The sequence below is a fragment of the Loxodonta africana genome, chromosome 25 (assembly GCF_030014295.1).
Source record: "Loxodonta africana isolate mLoxAfr1 chromosome 25, mLoxAfr1.hap2, whole genome shotgun sequence".
NCBI classification, from domain to species: Eukaryota; Metazoa; Chordata; class Mammalia; order Proboscidea; family Elephantidae; genus Loxodonta; species Loxodonta africana.
In genome coordinates this window covers 64,873,902-64,896,300 of record NC_087366.1, presented here as the reverse complement: position 1 = coordinate 64,896,300, position 22,399 = coordinate 64,873,902, and the positions used below count along the sequence as shown (strand labels likewise).

At 39.1% G+C, this 22,399-nt stretch overlaps 1 protein-coding gene across 2 annotated transcripts in view; it reads left to right on the top strand.

Annotated features, from left to right (window-relative positions):
* PPP2R5A (protein phosphatase 2 regulatory subunit B'alpha) overlaps positions 1 to 22,399 on the top strand; it is a 96,472-nt gene that overhangs the window by 34,208 nt on the left and 39,865 nt on the right. Inside the window, exon 1 of one of the 2 annotated variants that reach the window (XM_010601748.3) lies at positions 7,377 to 7,500. The exons of the other annotated variant lie outside the window; for it this stretch is intronic. The gene's annotated coding sequence lies outside the window, so the exon portion shown is untranslated. Of the gene's footprint in view, positions 1 to 7,376; positions 7,501 to 22,399 lie in introns of those variants that run through there. 2 annotated transcript variants of the gene reach the window in all.

The following is a 22,399-nucleotide window of genomic DNA, read 5'->3' as shown; positions in this document are numbered from 1 at the left end:
TTTTGTCATTGTTGTTAGTTGCTGTTGAGTCATCTCGAACTCAGGTCAAGCCCATGTACAACAGAATGAAATGTTGTCTGGTCCTCTGCCATCTTTAGAATCATTGGTTGTTTGAGTCCATTATTGCAGCCACTGTGTATCTTGAGTGCCTTCCAACCTAGGGGATTCATCTTCCAACACTATATCAGACAATGTTGTGTTTTGATCTGTAGGGTTTTCATTGGCTAATTTTTGAAAGTAGTTTCCCAAGCCTTTCTTCCTAGTCTGTCTTATTCTAGAAGCTCCACTGAAACCTGCCCACCATGGGTGATGCTGTTGGTATTTGAAATATCAGCGACATAGCTTCCAGCATCATAGCAATACGTCAGCCACCACAGTACTACAGACTGACAGATATGTGGTGGATTGGTTATTTAGGATTATTTATTTAATTTCCATATATTTGTGAATTTCCCAATATATTTTTCTGTTACTGAGTTTTAATTTTATTTCATTGTGGTTGTAAAACATAATTTGTATGGTTTCTATCCTTTGAAACTTACTGAGGTTTGTTTTATCCTAGCATGTAGTCTTCTAGAGAATATTCTGTGTGTATTTGAGAAGAATGAATGTACATTCGCCTGTCGTTGGGTAGAGTGTTCTGTAGATGTCTGTTAGGTCTAGTTGGTTTATAGTGTTTTTCAAATTATCTATTTCCTTGTTGATTTTCTGCTTAGTTCTGTTTATTACTGAAATTGGCCTATTTTTGTCTATTTCTGTCAGTTTTGCTTCATGTGTTTTGGTGCTCTGTTGTTAGGTGCATATATATTTATAATTGTTATATCTTCCGGATGAATTGACCTTTTTATCATTATAAAATATTCTTCTTTATCTCTGGTAACATTTTTGTTTTAAAACCTATAGTGTTTTTGTGGTTTCCATTTGCACGATATATCTTTTTTCCATCTTTTTACTTTTACTCTGTTTGTATCTTTGAATATAAAGTGTATGTTCTTTGGACAGTGTATCACTGGATCTCATTTTGTAATCCATTGTGACAGTCTCTGCCTTTTGATTGAATAGTTTAGTCCGTTCACATTTAACATTATTATTGCTGTAGTTGGATTTATGTCTGCAAATTTATTTTTTGTTTTCTATGTGTTTTATGTCATATTTGTCCTTCTGTCCCTCCTTTACAGCTTTCTTTTGTATTAAGTAGTATTTTCTAATGCATCACTTAAATTTGCTTAATGCTTTTTCACTGCTTTTTTTAGTTAAGTGGGAGCTCTAGGGCTTAGCATATCCATTGTGACTTATTAGAGTCAGCGTCCCCCTTTTTGTGGAATTACTTTTATACAATTAAATCTATTAATGTTACAAACCCAAGAAAACATTGTTGTGGTTATTACCTTATAATCTATACTATTTTCTTAGCCCAGCACAGCTTTACTTCTACCTGCCTCTGTGCTGTTGTTGGAAAATATAACAGTCCCATGCTCGGTAAAGTAGGAGGTTAGCAAAAAAGAGGAAGACCCTCAACGAAACAGACTGATGCAGTGGCTGCAATAGTGGGTTCAAGCATAACAACAATTGTGAGGATGGTGCAGGACTGGCCAGTGTTCTGTTGTGTTATACATAGGGTCACTATGAATTGAAACTGACTCAACGGCACCTAACAACAACATACAAGTCCAAACATACATTACATACATATTATTTTATACCATTTCTTTTTTTTAAACTAGTTAAGAGTTAAGAAAGGAGAAAAAAATGTGCATTACAGTGACTTATATAATTACATCATTACTTTTTACTTGTGCTCTTTGTGTGGACTCAGAGTACCTTTTGGGATCACTTACTTTCAGCCTAAAGTACTTCTTTTTATATTTCTTATAAGGCGGGTCTGCTAGTAACAAAGTCCCTCAGTTTTTATCTGGGAATGTCTTCATTTAGCCATAGCTTAAAAAAAATAATAATTTTTATTGTGCTTTAAGTGAAAGTTTAGAAATCAAGTCAGTTTCTCACACAAAAACCCATATACACCTTCCTAAACCCCAATTACACTCCCAATTACTCTCCCCCTAATGAGACAGCCTGCTCTCGCCCTCCACTCTCTCTTTTCGTGTCCATTTTGCCAGCTTCTAACCCCCTCCACCCTCTCATCTCCCCCCCAGGCAGGAGATGCCAACATAGTCTCAAGTGTCCACCTGATCCAAGAAGCTCACTCCTCACCAGCATCCCTCTCCAACCCATCGTCCAGTCCAATCCATGTCTGAAGAGTTTAGCCATAATTTTTGAAAGATAGTTTTGCTGGCTATAGGATTTTTGGTTGACAGTTTATTTTTCTTGAACATTTTGAATATGTTATTCCACTAACTTCTGGTCTTCCACTGTTTCTGCTGAGAAGTCAGCTGTTATTGGGGTTTCCCTGTAAGTGGAGAGTCCTTTTTTCTCTTACTGCTTTTAAGATTTTCTTCTTGTCTTTAACTTTTGGCATTTTTCTGTTTCTGTTTGTTGATCTCTCTGCATTTAGACTACTTGGAGTTCATTGAACTTCTGGTTGTGCAGGTTAGTGTTTCTCAATAAATTTGGGGAGTTTTAGCCATTATTTCTTTGATTTTTTTTCCTGCTAATTTCTCTATTTCATTTCCTTCCAGTATCCCCATTAGGCATGTATTGGTGTGCTTAATGGTGTCCCAGATTTCTCAGATGCTCTGTTCATTTTTTTCATTCTTGTTTCTCTCTCTTCTTCAGATTGCATAATTTGTATTGATACATCTTTGACTTCTTAATTCTTTCTTCTGCCAATTGAAGTCCTACGTTGTGCACCTCTAGTGAGGTTTTTATTTCAGTTATTGTACATTTCAACTCCTGAATTCCCATTTGGTTTTTATAATTTCCCTTTATGGATATTCTCTATTTGATGCAACATTGTCATGGTACTTTCATTTACTTCTTTAATCGTGGTTTTCCTTTAGTTATATGAACATTCCATTTACTTCTTTAATCATGGTTTATTGTGGCTTTTTCTTTTAAATCAAACAGCTGGTTACTCTCACAGGGAGTTTCTGTTGCCTGCTTTTTTCCTGGAATATGGGTCATTCTTTGCCTGTCTCATAATTTTTTGTGGAAACTGGACATTTTAGGTAATGTATTATAGCAACTCTGGGTACTGGTCTACCTCTCGACCCCAAGGCTTGTTATTGCATGTGTAGGGATTGGTGGATTATTTTAATGAGGTGCCCGCCCCCCCAGTTAAGGCCCACCTAGCTGTTAAAAAAAAAAAAAAAATTGCTAGTTGTTTTGCTCAGTAGTTTTCAGCAGTGCCCTGGAGCATAAATTGTTCTACAGACTAATCCAATTAAATTCAGATTCCTTCAAAGGAATAGTTTCAAGATCAGTGTTTGATATTTGTTCTTACCTCAAGAGGACTCCTTCTAGCTATTTCTTTCCCTAGTTCTCTCCTGCAAACTGGACAGCCTGAAATTTAGCTTGCATCTCCATTAAATTTATAAATTTCCCAGTTGCCTTTCACTACAACCCTCAGTGTTTCTAAGCGTGCCCTTAGGCTTGAACTTTTCCATGCTCTGTTACAAGTAAAGTCGGTTCCTTTAGGCCTTACTTCTCCTCCCAGGCAAAATCCGTGAGCCAGGGCTCTGGAGCTGGGGGTGGGAACAATGGCACATTTCTCTCTGAGTGTCACCCAGCTTAGGAGCTGGTCATCAGTGCAGGGGAGTCTAGTAGCCTGAGGTCTTCTGCCTCTCCTCACATGGAATCACCACCTTTTGAGCGTGGCGGTGGGTGATCAGTACACAGTATTCTCAGTGGTGCTGTGCTCAAGAGAGAGCCTCTGTTCCATGAACGGGGGCTAGGTGGAAGAAGGGGGCTTCACTTCTCAACTGTGGGCGGGATGTGTCCCACTCCTCATGGGAAGGAAGCCCTCATTTGGGAGCTGAGGGAAAAGGGATCCCACCTCGCCAAGCTGGGAGCGGGGAGGGAGAGAGCAGTCTTGATTTAAACACCACAGACTTGCCTTTCTTACTGAGCTTTCATATGTTTTCTTGGATAGATGTTTCTTCACTTGCCATTTGTTCTTGGTACCATTTCCAGAGGCTTTATTTAAACGGTTGATTTTAAAAAACTTCCTCACCAGTTTCACTGGGCAGCTGCTCATGCTCTCGTTCTGGAGATCAGTTTCCCTCTGGACTAATAAATATTACTTCTTTTGTAGTATAATTAGTGCCTCACCCTTATCCTAGGAGTTTATAGCTTTCAGCTATATAAAAATGCCAACTAATCATTAGCCATTAGAGAAATGTAAATTAAAACTATGATGAGATTCCATCTCACTCCAACAAGGCTGGCATTAATCCAAAAGACACAAAATAATAAATGTTGGAGAGGCTGCGGAGAGATTGGAACTCTTATACACTGCTGGTGGGAATGTAAAATGGTACAACCACTTAGGAAATCTATCTGGCGTTATCTTAAACAGTCAGAAATAGAACTACCATACAACCCAGAAATCCCACTCCTCGGAATATACCCTAGAGAAATAAGAGCCTTCACACAAACAGATATATGCACACCCATGTTTATTGCAGCTCTGTTTACAATAGCAAAAAGCTGGAAGTAACCAAGGTGTCCATCAATGGATGAATGGTTAAATAAATTGTGGTATATTCACACAATGGAATACTACGCATTGATAAAGAACAGTGACGAATCTGTGAAACATTTCATAACATGGAGGAACCTGGAAGGCATTATGCTGAGCGAAATTAGTCAGAGGCAAAAGGACAAATATTGTATAAGACCACTATTATAAGATCTTGAGAAATAGTATAAACTGAGAAGAACACAAAATTCTGTGGTTACGAGGAGGGGAAGGAGGGAGGGTGGGAGAGGGTTTTTTACTGATTAGTTAGTAGGTAAGAACTGCTTTAGGTGAAGGGAAGGACAATACTCAATACATGGAAGGTCAGCTCATCTGGACTGGAACAAAAGCAAAGAAGTTTCCAGGATAAACTGAATGCTTCAAAGGTCAACGGAGCAAGGGCGGCAGTTTGGGGACCATGGTTTAAGGGGACTTCTAAGTCAATTGGCAAACTAATTCTATTATGAAAACATTCTGCATCCCACTTTGAGGTGTGGCGTCTGGGATCTTAAATGCTAACAAGCGGCCATCTAAGATGCATCAATTGGTCTCAACCCACCTGGATCAAAGGAGAATGAAGAACACCAAGGTCTCACGACAACTATGAGCCCAAGAGACAGAAAGGGCCACATGAACCAGAGACTTACATCATTCTGAGACCAGAAGAACTAGTTGGTGCCCGGCCACAATCGATGACTGCCCTGACAGGGAGCACAACAGAGAACCCCTGAGGGAGCAGGAGATCAGTGGGATGCAGACCCCAAATTCTCATAAAAAGACCAGACTTAATGGTCTGACTGAGACTAGAGGAATCCCGGCAGTCATGGTCCCCAAACCTTCTGTTGGCCCAGGACAGGAACCATTCCCGAAGACAACTCATCAGACATGGAAGGGACTGGACAGTGGGTAGGAGAGAGATGCTGATGAAGAGTGAGCTATTTATATCAGGTGGACACTTGAGACTGTGTTGGCATCTCCTGTCTGGAGTGGGGATGGGAGGGTAGAGAGGGTTGGAAGCTGGCAAAATTGTCACGAAAGGAGAGACTGGAAGGGCTGACTCATTAGGGGGAGAGAGTGGGAGTATGGAGTAAGGTGTATATAAACTTACATGTGACAGACTGACTTGATTTGTGAACGTTCACTTGAAGCTCAATAAAAATTAAAAAAAAAAAAAAAAGAATGCCAACTAATTTGAAAACTTAGAGGAAATGGGCAAATGCTTTGAAATACACAACTTTCTGAAATGGAGGCAAGAAGAAACAAAAATACGAATAGTTGTAAAAACTCTGGCAAGGACATTATAAAGAAAATTGTAGACCAGTATCCCTTGTGAAAATCGATGCAGTAACCCTATTGTGTAAATAGGATTATACACCATAATCAAGTGGGCTTTATATCAGGGGAGCAAAGCCGGTTTTATTTCAGAAATGATTTTGCCACATAAATAAAATAAGAGAGAACTCTTACTATCACTTCAGTAGATGCAGAGAAAGCATTTGACAAAACCTTGAATGTATAGCTTGGCAAATTTAAGAAATGTATACACTTCCTTGAAACCATCACCCAGATCAAGAGATAGAACATTTCCACCATCCCAGAAAGTTTCCTCATCCTACTCCCCCAACCGTGCCCCCCAGGTAACTAAGATTCTGACTCTTGTCACTATAGGTAAGTTTTTCTTGTTCTTGAATTTCGTATAAATGGAATCATACAGTGTGTACTTCTGTGTGTGATTTGTTTCCATCAACATTATTTCTGTGAAATTTATTCATATTGTTACATGTAACAATGTTATATTTTTATTAGTAAGCGGTGTCCTATCCTATGATTAGACCACAGTTTATACATCCATCCTACTGTTGGTGGCTCTTTGGGTTGTTTCCAGGTTTGAGTTTATGAACAGTGGTCTTATGGACATTTTTGTACATGTCTTTTGGTGGCAACATACATATTTGGAGGGGGCCATATACCTGGGAGTGGATTTACTGGATCATAAGGTAGATAATACCAAACACTTTTCCAGAGTGATTGTGCATTCACGTTAACAGCGTGAAAGGGTTCATTTGTTTGACATCCTTGCCAGAACTTGGTATTATCACTTTAAAAATTCTTAGCACATTGGTATCTCATGTTTTTAGTTTTGTTTCCTAAATGGCTAATGATGTTGAATACCTTAACATTTGCTGTCTTTTGGTTTAAAATTTTTATTTTATTTTTTCCCATTTATTCCATTCCCTAAACCCATTCTTCTCTCTTTCATATATGTACCTCTCTAACACTTTTAAGGAGCCGTGGTGGTACGGTGGTTAAAGTGCTCAGCTGGTAACTGAAAGGTTGACAGTTTGAACCCACCAGCCACTCCAAGGGAGAAAGACGTAGCAGTCTGCTTCGGTAAAGATTTACAGCCGTGGAAGCCCCATGGGGCAATTCTTCTCTCTCCTGTAGGGTCACTATGAGTCAGAATCCACTCGACCACAGTGGATTTGGTTTGGTTTAACACATTTAATACAAGTTCTTTTAACTTCCTTTAGATGTATACCCTTGATGGTAGGTTTTTTGTTGTTGTTGTTTGTTTTAACATGAATGACACTGCATTATAAATTTAATTCTTTTTCTTTAATTCATTCAACATTACGAGATCTTTTTTTACCATGTTTTTCCATATTTGTTGACAAAGTTGTGAAAGTTTTCAATGCTTTTTTGTTAGTATTACATTTGGGAAAAAATCTCTTTGTTTTAGAATTCATGAAAAAAATCAGATGCTGTGACTGAATATCCCTTGACCCTAAACTGCTGAGGTTACTGTGTATCGAGGAAGAATTTCAGGCATTTCTCTAGCCGTAAAAGCTAGTCCAGCCTCAGAGGTAAGACAAGGTTCTCAATTAACAAAGTCGTTCTTCCCTTTGGTTTTTATATTTTTACTGAAAGCATGCACAGTTTTCAGTAACATAGGATAGTATTTCTTCTTCAGCCAGGACTGTGATAAATGAGGGTGGTGTGTCAGAAACTCCTGTGAGATTTCTACAAATATGTATGCTCAAGCAGCTGAATTTTTTTTTTTAGATTTTAAATTATAAAACATTTCAAACATGCAAAAAAGTGAAAATATATTGCAGACATGTATTAATAAGTACCCATCATCAAAATAAAACAGATGTTAGCATTTACAGTGTTTGCTTCAAAAAAAAACCAAAACCAAACTTGTTGCCATCAAGTCAATTCCGACTCACAGCGATCTATAGGACAGAGTAGAACTGCCCCATATGGTTTCCAAGGAGCGCCTGGTGGATTCGAACTGCCAACCTTTTGGTTAGCAGCCGTAGCTCTTAACCATTATGCTACCAGGGTTTCCATGTTTGCTTCAGATTTTTTAAATTTAAATTTTATTTTCAACATAATAAATGTACATAGTTTGAAAGTCAAGTTGTACAGTAAGTGTTGTAATGGAGGAAAAAACCTAGTAGTTTCCCTTTTGTGCCCTTCCCTTTCCTGAGTCCTACTTCCCAGAGGCAACCAGTTTAAACTCTTTTAGCCTTTTTTTTTTTGGCTCATCTCCATATTTCTAAACTGTTTAGGGACTGTGCTCAGATACTAGGGTTCTTACTCTGGATTCACTGTTTACTTACTAACTGTGAGTTTTTCAGCACCTCACTTTCCTCATCTGTGAAATGGAGTGTTATAAAAATTCCATCTATTTTACAGAGATGCTGTGAGGAAAAGATGAACTAGCAACATGTCAAGCATTTAGCACAGTGCCTGGAGTATATAAGCGCTCAGTGGTATTTCTCTTAGGCCTGTACCGTGATTACTATTAGTGATGGAAACTCTGGTTGCACAGTGGCTAAGAGCTACAGCTGCTAACCAAAAGGTCGGCAGTTTAAATCCACCAGGTGCTCCTTGGAAACTCTGTGGGGCAGTTCTGTCCTGTCCTGTAGGGTTGCTATGAGTTGGCATCAACTCTACAGCAATGTTTTTTTTTATTACAATTACAGGCAGTCGCTGGGTTACAAACGTCTGACTTACATACAACCAGCAGTTGTTAGGAACCAACCCTGGTTAAAGCCTATTATATTAAAAATTCGAGGTTCATACAATGGTTCATAATAACAAACGGGTGCTACTTTGCAGCACACATCAATTCAAATCATTATTACTTTTATTGTTACTGTGTTATGTTAAGGATGTTTTAGTGTATCTGGAAGTGTTTCTTTAATGTTTTTTATGCATAGATAGGTACTCTACTGTATACTAAGGCAAAACACTTGACTAACTGATGTTAGATATAATCTGTACCTAACTGTTGTGATTTACATACAAACTCGTCTTAAAGACAGACTTAGGAATGGGACTTGTCCGAAATCCAGGAACTACCTATATTACACTAAGAGGCAGATTAACCAGTAAGCCAGGTAGCACAGGCTGCTTACGGTTAGCAAGGTACGAAAGGGCTTAATTGTGCCTACTTACTAACCTGTAGCGCACAATTCCACATGGGTTTCACCACATCTTTGAAACCCATCTTTGATGTGGCAGAAAACAGGTGAAATTGTGCACTAGAGATTAGCAAGTAAGCGTAAGTAAAGGCATGCATATCTGCTTATTGGGTAATCCATCCCTGATACACCACTTAATTCTCCCTTTTAAAATAACAAGCATCTATTAACTACTCTTGTTGAGGTTTTAAGTTTCTTAATGACCTTCCCGTTCCCCTTGTCAATTCCACACTTCATCCACATCTTATTTCAGGTCTAGCAGAATTTTTATTAGGTCAGTATTCAGCATTTATGTCTTAAATACAAATACTATCCACAGCTGAACTGAATACAAGCAGTCCAAGGTTATGAACTAGATCCGTTCCTAACTGTGTCTTTAAGTTGAATTTGCAGGTAAGTCCAAACAGGTGTGTGTAGTTCTTATTTGGCCTTACTTTAGTTCAAGAAGGGGCCCTGGTGGCACAGTGGTTAAGCATTTGGCTGCTAACCAAAAGGTCAGCAGTTTCAATCCACCACTCGCTCCGTGGAAACTATGGGGCAGTTCTACTCTGTTCTGTAGGGTCACTGTGAATTGGGATCGACTCAATGGCAGCAGATTTGGTTGGTTATTTTGGGTAGTGCAGGAAGGGGCTGAAAACCTTTTCAGTGATTCAGAAGCTTAACATGCAGCGAGTGAAGGTGATTGTGATAAAGAATTTGTTGCTAGGGATTGGTTCAATCATTTCAAAGTGAGGGTAATTTTACATAACAGTAAAGAGCAATTTGACAGAACTTTAAACACACTAAGTTGGGTGTCTGTGACCCGGGGGCTTAATGTAGTGTATTATGATTACATTTATTTTCTTGTGCAATAGTTCCCCCCCCCCCACCGAAGTTAATAGCTGATGTATGTATATATGTATAATTCTTGTGTATCTATCAGTAACTCAGCCAATGGTGAAATAATGGTGTAATTTCTCTCAGTTAGGTAGTCTTATCATTTCAATTTCATTTTCTCATGGAGATTTTCTTTCTGAAGTACTAAGTATATCTCATCTAATCCGGACCAATTACATACTAGGCTTTTCTTTCTGGCATCTGGGAATCCCATAGTTTTTCTTTCCTTTCTTATATTTTATCTACTTTCTTTTGATTTATTGACTTTTTTGGGTAGAGCGCATATTCTGGTAGCTTCCTGAGGAGTGTTGGAGGAGGTAAAACTTTTGAGAAACACCTTATCTGGCCAAAAACTCACTTCTTTACCCTTTTACTTGATAAATAGTTTGGGAATGGAATTCTATGTTGAAAGTAATTTTCCCTTAGAATTTTGAAGTCATTGTTCCATTGTCTTCTAGTGTTCAATGTTTTTTTTTTTATAAGTCCAATGCTATTTGATCCCCGATCCTTTGTAAATGACCTTTCTATTCTCTTTTCAAATATTTTACTTATCTTTGGTGTTCTGAAATTTTAGCGATATTCAGTGGTGCGCTGAAGCTACCTCGTGAGAGTTGGTTGAACATGTCTTCTCCCCAACCCCAAGTTCAGGGACATCACTCAGAGAGCTTGAGATGTGCCCTGTTGTTGTTCTCAGGTGCTGTCGAGTCAACTTCAACTCACAGCAACCCTGTCTACAAAGGACAAAACACTACAGGTCCTGTGTCATCCTCACAGTCGTTGCTAACATTTGAGCCCCTTGATGTCAGTTCATCTCATTGAGGGTCTTCCTCTTTTTTGTGGACCCTCTGCTTTACCAAGCATGATGTCCTTCTCCATGAACTGGCCCTTCCTAATAACATGTCCGAAGTACATGAGACAAAGTCTCGCCATCCTTGTTTCTAAGGCACATTCAGGCTATACTCCTTCCAAGATAGATTTGTCCATTCTTCGGGCAGTCTGCGGTACACTCAGTATCCTTCACTAACACCATAATTCAAAGGCATCAATTCTTTGATCTTCCTTATTCATTGTCCAGCCTTCGCATGCATATGAGGTAATCGAAAATACCATGGCTTGGGTCAGGCACACCCTAGGCCTCAAATTGACATCTTTGCTTTTAAACACTTTTTTAAAGAGGTCTTTTGCAGATTTGCCCAGTGCAATGCATTGTTTGATTTTTTGAGTGCTGCTTCTGTGGGCATTTACTGTGGATCCAAGTAAAATGAAATCCTTGACAACTACTGTCTTTTCTCTATTATGATGTTATTTGTTGGTCCAATTGTGAGCATTTTTGTTTATGCTGAGGTTTAATCCATACTGAAGGCTGTGGTCTTTGATCTTCATTGATTAAGTACTTCAAGTGCTCTTCACTTTCAACAAGCAAGGTTGTGTCATCGGCATAAAGTAGGTTATTAATGAGTCATTCTCCAATCTTGATGCTACTTTCCTCTTCATATAGTCTGGGTTCCCGGATTTTTTGCTCAGCATACAGATTGAATAAATATGCTGAAAGAATACAACCCTGACACACACCTTTCCTGATTTTAAACCATGCAGCATCCCCTCGTTCTTTTTGAGTGACTGCCTCTTGGTCTTTGTACAGATTCCATGTGTGCACCATTTAGTGATCTAGAATTCTCATTCATCACAATGTTATCCATAATTTGTTATAGTCCACAGAGTTGGATGCCTTTGCATGGTCAATAAAACACAGGTGAACATCTCTCTGGCATTCTCTGTTTTCAGCCAAGGTCCATCTGACATCAGCAGTGATATCCTTTGTTCCATGTCCACATCTGAATCTGGCTTGAATTTCTGGCAGCTCCTGTCAATGTACTGCTGCAACCGCTTTTGAGTTATCTTCAGCAAACTTTGACTTGTGTGTGACATTGATGATGATGTTCCATGATTTCTGCATTCTGTTGGATCACCTTTCTTGGGAATGGACACAAATACAAATCCCTTCTATTCAGTTGGCCAGGTAGCTGTCTTCCAGATTTCTTGGCACAGACAAGTGAGCACTTCCAGGGTTGCATCCATTTGTTGAAACATGTCAGTTGGTTTTCTGTCAGTTTCTGAAGGCTTGTTTTTCACCAATGCCTTCAGTGCTGCTTGGACTTCTTCTTCAGTACCATTGGTTCTTGATCATATGCTACCACCTGAAATGGCTGAATGACAACCAGTTCTTTTTGGTAACAATGACTCTGTGTATTCCTTCCATCTGGTTTTGATGCTTCCAGGGTCATTCAGTATTTTGCCCATAGAATCCTTGAGTATTACAACACGAGGCATGAATTTTTTCTTCAGTTCTTTCTGCTTGAGAAATGCCGAGACTGTTCTTCCCTTTTGGTTTTCTAACTCCAGATCTTTGTACATTTCATTATAATACTTTTCATTGTCTTCTCGAGCCACCCTTTGAAATCTTCTGTTCAGCTCTTTTACTGCATCATTTCTTTCTTTTCTCTTTAGCTGCTCTGTGTTCTAGAGCTAGTTTCAGAGTCTCTTAAATCCATTTTGGTCTTTTTTTCTTTACGGTCTTTTTTTCTTTACTGTCTTTTTAATGACCTTTTGCTTTCTTCATGTATGATGTCCTTGATGTCATCCCACACCTTATCTAATCTTCAGTCATTAGTGTTCAGTGCATCAAATCTGTTCTTGAGGTGGTTTTTAAATTCAGGCAGGATATACTGAGGGTTATACTTTGGCTCTTATGGACTGGTTTAATTTTCTTCAGCTTCAACTTAAACTTGTATTTGAGCAATTAGTGGTCTGTTCTGCTGTCGGCCCCTGGCCTTGTTCTGATGATACTGAGCCTCTCCATTGTCTCTTTTCACAAATGTAGTTGATTTGATTCCAGTGTATTCCATCTGGCAAAGTCCACGTGTGGGGTTGCCATTCACATTTCTGAAAAGAGGTATTTCCAATGAATAGGTTGTTGGCCTTGGCAAAATTCTGTCATGCGATCTGCATTGTTGTTTCTGTCACCAAAGCTGTATTTTCCAGCTAATGAGAGCTTGGCTGCTAACCAAGAGGTTGGCAGTTCGAATCCATTAGCCACTCCTTGGAAACCCTATGGTGCCCTTGTACTGTAGTTCTCCTCTGTCCTATAGGACCGCTATGAGTCAGAACTGACTTGATGGCAATGGGTTTGTGTTGGTTTTTGTTTTTTTTTTTTTTTGGATTGGATTCTTCTTTGTTTCCAGCTTTCGCGTTCCAATCACCAGTAATCATCAATGCATCGTGATTGCATGTTTGATTAATTTCAAACTGCAGAAGTTGGTAAAAACCTTCAGTTTCTTCATCTTTTGCATTAGTGTTTGGTGCGTACATTTGAATAATAGTCATAGTAGCTAGTCTTCCAAGCAGGCGTACGGATGTTATCCTGTCACTGACAGCGTTATACTTCTGGATGGCCTTGAAAGGTTTTTTTTTTTTTGATGATGAATACGGCGCTGTTGCTCTTCAAGTTGCCATTCCCAGCACAGCAGACTGTGTGTTTGTCCAATTCAAAATGGCCAACACCGGCCCATCTCAGCTCACTAATGCCTAGGATATAAATCTTCAGGCATTCCATTTCATTTTTGACAACTTCCAGTTTTCCTAGATTCATCCTTCGTGCATTTCACGTTTCGATTGTGAATGAACGTTTGTAGCTGTTTCTTCTCATTTTGAGCTGCGCCACATCAGCAAATGAAGGTCCTGAAAGCTCAGCTCCATCTATATCATTAAGGTCGTCTCTGCTTTGAGGAGGCCGCTCTTCCTCAGTCATATTTTGAGTGCCTTCCAACCTGAGAGGCCCTTCTTCCAGCACTATATCAGATGATGTTTCCTGGCCATTCATAAGGTTTTCACTGACCATTTTTTTTAGAAGTAGATTACCAGGTCCTTCCTCCTAGTCTGTGTTTTCTGGAAGCTCCAAACCTGTACATCATTTGTGACCCTGCTGGTATTTGAAATACCAGTGGCATAGCTTTCAGCATCACAGAAACATGCAAACCCCTATAGTACAACAAACCGATAGACAAGTTGTGGAACATGCCATGGTTGAGCTATTCATACCATAAAGTCTGCAGACATTTAAAAGCAGGGCATTTTTCCCCTGTAAAGACCTGGTTGTTAAACATTTACCAGTACACCACTTGATGTGATTAGGTCCTTTCTCGATCTTTGGGATGGACAATCATTGTGCCCTTTCATTCATTTCTAGGAAGTTTCCTTAAAGTTTTTTTTTTTTTCCCCCCTCATAATTTCTGATTTGTTTTTTCTCTCTTTCTGGAATTCATTTGAAAATCAAATGTTAGAATGTGAAAATGTAAAATCTGATTAAAAGAAAGAAAACATTTCTATTTTCCATCTTTTTGTATGCTTTTGAAGCTATAATTTATCTTGAAAATTATTTTTTTATAGTTACTGTTAAATGTGGTACAATAAAATGTACCCATTTTAAGTGTATATTTTGATGAGATTTTATACATCTATGTGTCCACTGCCCTATCAAGCTATATAACATTTCTCTCAGCCCCAGAATTTCCCTTGTGCCCCTTCACAGGTCAGTTTCTCCCACACCCCTATCCTTGCCCCTTCCCCACCTCCAGCACATACCCACCTCCAGGGAACCACTGTCACTTTAGGTTAGACCTGTGTATTATATACTCTTTTGGGTCAGGATTCCTTCACTTTGAGATTTTTTTTCAGTGTTATCAGTAGTTTCTTTTCAGGCTGAGTAGTAGTCCATTGTGTGACTATACTGCAGAGTATTTAGTATTTATTCAGCTGTTGATGGACATTTGGGATGTTTCTAAGTTTTGAGTTACTATGAATAAAGCTGCTTTGAACTTTTGTGTACACGCTAAGCAACGGATGAGAGTTCCAGTTTCTCCCTGTTCTCAGTGACACTTAGTATTGTCAGTCTTCTTAATTTTAGCATTTTAATGGGTGTGCATTTGTATCTCGTGCTTAGAATTTGTGTTTCCCTGATAACTAATGGAATTGAGCATCTTTTCATGTGCTTATTAACTGTTTCTGTATTTTCTTCTGTGAAGTGTCTATGAAATCTTTCGCCCATTTTTAAATTGGGTGGTTTATCTTTTTATTATTGAATTGTAAGAGTCCTTTGTCTATTTTGGATACAAGTCCTGTGTCAGATATATGTGTTGCAGATATTTTTTCCCAGGCTATGGCTTGCTTTTTTTTGTTGTTGTTTTGTTAACGCTGCCTTTTAAAGAGCAGAAGTTATTAATTTTGTTGAAGTTCGTCTTATCAGATTGCTTAAGTTAGTGCTTTCTGGGTCTTGTCTTAAAATTCTTTACCTTATTTGATGTCACAAAAATATTCTAGAAGTTTAATGACACTTTGGGTTTTACATTTAGATCTGTTACCTATTCATACTAGTTTTGTATATGGAGTAAGATAGGATTCAAGGTTTTTTTTTTTTTTTTTTCCATGCACATATTCAGTTGTTCCAACAAATTTGTTTAAAAAACAAACAGATGTAATTTTTTCAACATTGGATTGAATTGGCATCTTGGTCAGAAATCAGTTGACCAAATGTGGGTCTTCTTCTAGACACTATCTTTTGTTCTGTTTATCTATTTTTTATATCTATACCAAAATCACATTTATCATTTATTATAACTTGATAATAAGTCTTGAAATCAACTACTTAAGTTCTCCAACTTTGTTCATTATCAAAATTATTTTGGCTATTTTTATATAAACGTTAGAGTCAGCTTGTAAATTTGAACAGAAAGCCTACTGGGATTCTGATTATGATTGTGTTACATTTATAGGTCAATTTGAGGAGAATCACCAGCTTAACAATATTGAGTCTTCCAATCCATTAACATGGTATATTTCTCTCACAATAGCATGTAGTTTTAAAGTGAAGAAGTCTTGCATGTCTTTGTTAAAAATTTATCTTTAAGAACTATATATTTTTGATTCTATTATAAATGGTGCTTTGATTTCATTTTCCAGTGAGAGTTGATTTTTGTATGTTGACCTTATATCCTGGGATAAGCCCTGACTTTAGCTCTGTCCTTGCTGCCTTCCCTGGTACCAGGCTCTCACACACAGACCCCAGCCCCACTTGAGGATTGCTTGCCCACCTGGCTGTTTAATTTTCCTTGATTGTGAGTCCCAGTCCTGACTTGGGCCTGCCCCTCTGCCCCATTCAAATGCTGTCCTTTATGTGGGCCCTCACCTCTCCTTGTGTTTGCCTTCCTTGCTTGGGCTACCTGTCTTGTATGAGTTTGCCTAATGTCTTTTTCAGCAAAGGAAAGAAGGAAGCCAAAAATATTTAAAGAGAGGAAGGGGAAGGGTTGTGGGATGTTTTTTAAATTTCCAGTTTATTTCTTGTATAAATATAAGGCTATTTTCTCTTTCCTCTTGCTTTAGTTTTGGTAATTTTTGTGTTTCAAAGAACTGTTTCATCTACATTCTTACATACATGTTAGCGTGAAGTTATTCATAATATTTTTTACTAATCTTTTAATGCTTGTAGGGTTTGTAGTGATATTGTTTTTTTATTATTGCTATTTGTAATTTGTGTTTTTTCTGTTTTTTTTAATGAATCAGTGCAGGTAGGGTTTATCAATTTTATTTATCTTTTCACACCACCACTTTTTGCTTTCATTAGTTTTCTCTGTTTTGTCAGTATAGTGATCTTATAGGACAGAGGAGAACTGCCCCATACGGTTTCCAAGGCTGTAAATCTTTGCAAAGCAGGCTGGTACACCTTCCTCCCGTGGAGCTGCTGGTGGGTTTGACCTCTTGGTTAGCTGCTGAGTGCTTAACCATTGTGCCACCAGGGCTCCTTGTTTTCATTTGTAGCCTTGCTTTATTATTTTCCTCTCTTACTTTGGATTTAATTTGCTCTTTTTCTAGCTTACATGGGTTTTAAGCTTTTTTTTTCCGTCTAATATAAGCAGTAACTGTAACGTTTCTGCTGAGCACTGTCTGGCTACATCCCATAAATGTTGATGTTGTGTTTTCATTGTCATTTACCATATCAACAGATGTTAATTTTTACGTCTTTCCCTTTTATCGTAACAAGAAAACTGCTGTTTACAGGATTTAATTTAGTACCTCTGAACCTCTGAAACAAAGGTACCGTTGAGGCTTTTTGACTGTGCTTTTGGAAATACATGGGAGATGCTGTGAGTTCGCTTCCAGACCACCGCCATAAAGCGGATATCTCAGGAAAGCAAGTCAGACAAATTTTTTTGTTTCCTAGTGCATATAAAAGTTACGTTTACACTATAGTCTGTTAAGTGTGCCATAGCATTATGTCTAAAAACACCAAGGTACATACCTTAATTAAAAATACTTTATTGCTAAAAAAAATGCTAACCATTACCTGAGCCTTGAGCAAGTCATAATCTTTTTACTGGTGGAGGGTCTTCCTCGCTGGTGACAGCTGTTGGCTGATCAGGGTGGTGGTTGCTGAAGGTTGGGGTGGCTATGGTAATTTCTTAAAATAAAGCACTAACAAAGTTTGCTGCATTGGTTGACGCTTCCTTTCACAGTAGATTTCTCTGTAGCGTGCAACACTGTTTAATAGTATTTTACCCACAGTATAATTTTACAGTGATGTGCTAAATTATCCCTTGGTCTTCTGGATTGAATTCTGTCCCCCCCCCCCCAAATATGTATTGTAAATCCTAACCCCTGTGCCTGTAGTTAGAGCCCTGGTGGCCCAGTGGTTAAGGCTTGGGCTGTTAACCAGAAGGTCGATAGTTCGAATCCACCAGCTGCTCCTTGGAAACCCTATGGGGCAGCTCTACTCTGTCCTGTAAGGTCGCTATGAGTCATAATCGACTCCATGGTAATGGTATACCTGTGATTATAATCCCATTTGGGAATGGGTTGTCTTTGTTATGTTAATGAGGCAGGATTAGTCAAACTCTTTGAGAAACAAAAGAGAATAAATGAACAAGCAGAGTAGAGATGAGGGAACGAGAGATTCCAAGCCACGTGAAGATCACCTAGGAGCAGAAGCTTAGAAGAGACTAGGACCTTCCTCCAGAGCCGAGAGAAAAAGCCTTCCCCTAGAGCCAGCACCCTGCATTTGGACATCTAGCCTCCTAAACTGTGAGAAAATAAATTTCTGTTTGTTAAGGCCACCCACTTCTGGTATGTCTGTTACAGCAGTACTAGACAACTAAGATACTTGGTTTAGGGTCATTTTTTCCCCATTTATTTTGTTTTCTTTCATGCTGCAGGCTTTCTGTGAATGTCTGATGATCCTTTATTTTCCATTAGTGTATGTCACTGAACAAAAAAATCAATTTAGAAGTTGTAGGGGACGTATTGACTGTCTGATTTTACTTAGAGTAATTGGGCAGAGAGCTAGTTAAAAGCTACAATGCATGGATCTTCTCTGGAACCGTACAGCTTCATTATGAAAGAGCTTTCCAGTTTTGCATGTGGAACATGAATGCTTCACTGTCTTTTGGAATAAAATGCTGAGCTGCCAACCCACCCAGCAGCTCCATGGGAGAAAGACCTGGCGATCTGCTGCTGTAAAGATTACAGCCTAGAAAACTAACTCTATGGGGCAGTTCTGCTCTATCATGTAGGGTCACTATGAGTCAGAGCCTACTCAGCAGCACCTAACAACATCAACAATAGACTTTTCAGCACACATAGTTTTTTTAATTTAATTCCTCTGTTTTCAGGTCATGTCTTAATTCCTTTTTCTGTTTCACCAGGCATTTCTTAGTCTTGAACTAATCTGGAGTTCTGTAGGACCCTTGTCTGTAATCCTTTTTTTTTTTTTTTTTTTCTGGAATGTGACTTTCTCTGTCTTGGTTTTGTCAATAATCATATGTCCATCTACTTTGAGTTTGCCAGAAATCTGTTGACATCTCTTGCCTAAGGGCCCATTCTTCTGTTCTCTTTGTTATTGTGGCTTTCTTTTTTTTCCCTTCCTACTCTTATTTTAGAGGGAAGGAGAGGATACAAACATATTTGCCCTTTTAACTAATATGTATTGTGAATTGTTAAATAGGAAAGGATGAGAATATAGCTTTTAAAGGAACATTTGACGTTTTAAGGCGTTACTAGTCTTGCACCTGTTCTCCTGGTACAGCTAGGTGGCTTGAATCTCAGGTTCATTACAGATGTGCTATATGGTCTTAGGCATGCAGTGTAGTGTGGGATCTTATAAAACCAAATCAAGCCCCCGGCCCCCAAGTCGACTCTAACTCACAGATACTCTGCAGGACAGCAGAACTGCCCCCTAGGGCTTCCAAGGCTACAGATCTTTACAGACGCTGACTGCCACGTCTTTGTCCCGTGGAAGCACCTGGTGACTTTGGAACTAGTATGATAGTATAACCTATTATAAGGGCCCTAGTGGTTTTTTTTTTTTTTTAGTGGTTAAAGCTCTTGGCTGCGAACCAAAAGGTCATGCGTATTGTAAAACAGTGGCTTTCAACCTTTTCACTGTGAACCACAAAGAAGCACATTTTATGCCGTAACTCAGTACCCATGTACAGTTTCATGGAATAATATCCTTAAATGCAAAACACTTGATATTTCATATTATTTACTTTTTTTAATCCTACTAAAATGATCCTACCACCCATCAATGGGTTGCAAATAGTACTCTAGAGCAGTATTTCTTGCAGTGTCAGCCAGGTAAATCTACACATTGGGTATTAAAAAATTTTTCAATATTTAAGATATGCAGGAAGGGCTAGCGGGGCTGTTGAGTTTTAAAAGTCGTGTTAATAATTCTCCAAAGATGAAATGTCTCAAGTCCTGAGAGTTGTCTTGATTCTTCCCCTACAGGAGGTCATATAAGATTTTTACAGTGGGGAGAATTTTTTAGTGGGAGCAAACTCCAGTCATAATAAAATGAAAGGCAATTAAAATGTGTTTAAGAAACTCATCTTTTAGCCATAAACTAATCACTGTATTTTGCAAAGCGAGGCACATCTTTTTTTTTAGATATTCCCTTGATTTTGTAGTTTCTTTTGTATTTTTCGTAATATTCATGCAGAACATTTTATACTGAGGATTTAGTAACATTGCCTAAAAGTGCTTTTTGTAAATCCTTACCTATGACATTGTTATTGAAGAGATGAATACAAGTTGTTATTCCAGGTCCTTACATAATATTCCTAAATTGCTATCAAGTTGCTTTGAAGCAATGTAAAGACTTAAGGCATATGAAATTATTGAATATGATACTAGTTAGTGGTTTGATTGATCCCAGGTAAATACTTAGGAAGACCAAATTATACTAATAGGTGTATGGGTGGGTTTTTCTCTTTTCAGACAAGGTCACTAGGATTTTGAGTATTGTTAGGTACTGTTAAGTCAGTTCTGACTCAAAGTGGGCCTGTGCACAACAGTACGAAATACTGCCCAGTCTTGAACCATCCTCACAGTTGTTGCTGTGTTCGAGCCTATTGTTGCAGCCACTGTGTCAGTCCATCTTGTTGAGGGTCTTCCTCTTTTTCACTGACCCTCTGCTTTACCAAGTATGATGTCCTTCCCCAGGTACTGCTCCCTCCTGATAACATGCACAAAGCATGTAAGATGAAGTCGTGCAGTCCTCGCTTGTAAGGGGCATTCTGGCTGTACTTCTTCCAAGGCAGATTTGTTTGTTCTTCTGGTGTATTCAGTGTTCTTCACCAACACAGTATTTCAAAGGCGTCAGTTCTGCTTCAGCCTTCCTTTTTCATTGTCCATCTTTTGCATGCGTATGAGGCTGCTGAAAATACTGTGGCTTGGGTCAGGAGCACCTTTGTCCTCAAAGTGACATCTTTGATTTTTAACACTTCAAAGAAGTCTCTTGCAGCGGAATTGGCCGGTGCAGTACCTTGCTTGATTTCTTGACTGCTTCTTCCGTGGGCGTTGAAAAATCTTCTGGAGGAGATCCAAGAGATAAGTGCCCAGAAAAAGAAACTTCCTTTTTCATGTGTAACATATTCCTGAACCTACTGTTTGCCAATCCTGAAAATCATTTTGTCTTCTGACATGTTAGCCACTGACCACTAGCCTGTGGTGTAAGAAAAAAACACTTTACCCACATTAAAATTAGACGTACTTGATTTCACAGCATTATCTCATTTAATCCATTTGAATCTATATCAAGATAGGCTGTTGATGACAAAAATGGTAATTGTTATCACATCTTAAACATAGCTGTAATGTAATGATTTGCTGTTTGTGTCACTTCTGATACCCGGCATCAACTTAAAACTTTTCCGTGTTCAACAGCCTGTTTCTCAGTGCATAATCTTTTTTCAGATTTAGAGTTTTTCAAGAATCAAACAAAGTATTCATCAACTCCTTATAAAATCTCTGCTAGATGTAGAAGAAATTAAAGGAAACCCTGCTCAGTGAAATGAAAGAAACGGTCATTGCCCTTGAGGAATCTTAACTTTTGGTGGGTGATTGTGAAAAACGGCAGTGCTGGGCATCTGACTTCCTCTAACTTCACAAGGGGGACAAAGAATCAAGGTCAACAGCCCAAGGCTGATTCAGGTGAGGCAGAGGTCAGACATACCTCCTCTCTCCAATCTTTTATCAGCTCTGACACCAGCCTTCCCTCCCATGGCACTCTCTACTTCTTTGCTAGGTTTGATAATTCGTTGCAATGGCCATACACAACCATACTCAGAGTTATGGGATTTATTAGGGAAGTAACAGGTTAGAATTAAGGATCAGGAACAATTCAGGATACAGTTCTTTGATCAGAACAGCCGCTTCTCAGCCATGCCCACAGGCAGACTTCTCTGTGGCCTTCAGCCCCTCAGCCTGTCCTCTGCCCTGCTCAGGCAAGTGCTACAAAGCTCTTTTAGCTCTGCTGGTAAGTGCCCGGAGGCACTCAACTCTACTAGTAAGCCTCAGTGCAAAGGCGCTCAGCTCTCTTGCCTGTGGGTCGGAGAGCCTAGCTCCACAGACAAGTGCCTTGAGGCACCACACTCTGCCCGAAGAGCACTCACCTCTTTCTCGTGGGTCCGCACACACTAAAACCGCCTTACCCTGTGAACTGGGAAGCCCACTGCGCCATCTTGTGCTGGTCTCCTGATTGTACTGTCTCTGCGTCTTGCCATCTTGCACCATCTCTGGTGTTACAAAACTCGCTTTCTCTCCTGAGTCTAGGAGGTTCTTAGTGCAGAAACCCTGGGTCCAAAGGACGCTTTCCACTCCTGTCTCTTCTTCGTGGTGGTAGTGAGGTTCCCGTTCTGCTCTGGGATTGGCTTTCTTTTAAACCTAGCAGGATGGCAAAACTGACCAGTCACCTCGTTAGGGTTCCATATACCTTATTTGCATGGTCTTGTCCCCACAGGGGTTTCATACACTTTATTCGTATTATTAGCAAGCTGTCCAATCTCTT